The sequence below is a fragment of the Leucoraja erinacea genome, chromosome 23, assembly GCF_028641065.1.
Source record: "Leucoraja erinacea ecotype New England chromosome 23, Leri_hhj_1, whole genome shotgun sequence".
NCBI lineage: Eukaryota > Metazoa > Chordata > Chondrichthyes > Rajiformes > Rajidae > Leucoraja > Leucoraja erinaceus.
Genome location: NC_073399.1, coordinates 27,869,521 through 27,871,019, shown reverse-complemented (window position 1 = coordinate 27,871,019; position 1,499 = coordinate 27,869,521).

Genomic DNA, 1,499 nt, shown 5'->3' with positions numbered 1-1,499 from the left:
GTTGAACCCCGAGGCTTTGGAGATGCTGCGCTTTTAATCTGACCGCTGCATATGCGTCACCCTTGGTCCTCCCAGCCGGCTCCGCCTGGTCCTAAAGACCGGATGCCGACTGCTCCTCCGCTCTTTGTGGATATCCAAGTCCTTGCATTGAAATTGGGATTTGCTGATAAACGAACCAAAACAAAAAGTAAATAAATAAATGTGTTTTTAAGGTAGACACAAATGCTGGAGAAACTCAGCGGGTGAGGCTGCATCTATGGGGCGAAGGGTCGACACCCTTCTTCAGAAATGAAGAAGGTGTTTAGAACTAGGGCGGCACAGTGCGAAAACCGCAGAGTTGCTACCTCGGATTGCCGGAGACCACGGTTCGATCCAGACCGCGGGCGCTCTGTGTGGAGTTTGCACATTCTCCTGCACCTCAAATACGTTTTAGCTTTAGTGTATTTTATTGTCACGTGTACCGAGTTACAGTGAAAAGCTTTTGTTGCGTGTTAAACCAGTCAGCAGAAAGACAATACATGATTACAATGGAGCCATTCACTGTGTATAGATACACGATAATGGGAATAACGAGAATGATGTTTAGTGCAAGATAAGCCAGTAAAATCCAATCAAAGATCCGAGGGTCTCCAGTGAGGTAGATAGTTCAGGACTGCTCTCTAGTTGTGATGGGATGGTTCAGTTGCCTAATAACAGCTGGGAAAAAACAGTTCCTGAATCTGGAGGTGTGCGTTTTCACACTTCTATAGTGGGGGGGGGGGGGGGGTTGCACGTAAGGTCACTGGGTCATAGGGCTTGACGCACGGAGCCGCTCAATCCATCTGGAGGACATCCGTAACTTCCGGTATAGGGAGGTTTCACGGCAGTCGGGTCACGACCCATGACCCGTACTGTTGCTACGCTACTCCAAATGGAGTACACGCAATGTACTGCAGGTAGGCACTGACCATTGTTTCCAGCGTAGCGGGCCCGTTTTTCTTCAGATGCGTTTTCATTTTGTATGTAAAAACCCACTTGAGAACCATGGGTGATTTAAAAAATTTACAGCCAGATTTATCAATTCTGAAACTTTTTAGATGCCAAAGGAATCAAGAAAAAACACAAATAATGCCAGTTGATGAAATGCAGTGAGCAAACGGCCAATGTTCGCCAAGCACTCTGTCTGTTGTTGTCCCTTCAGCTCTCATTTCTATCTACCGTCATTTCTCCTCACCTTTGGAATTCTGAAGTAGGCTAAATGTCTCTCACGCTTATCCTGATTTCCATAATTATTTACAGCGCAAAAATTGACAATTTCAGCGGGTTTTAACGGGGCCCGCTACGCTGGAAACAATGGTCAGTGCCTCCCTGCAGTACATCGCGTGTAATCGATTTGGAGTAGCGTAGCAACAGTATGGGTCATGGGTCGTGACCCGACTGCCGTGAAACCTCCCTATACCGGAAGTTACGGATGTCCTCCAGATGGATTGAGCGTCTCCGTGCGTCAAGCCGTATGACCC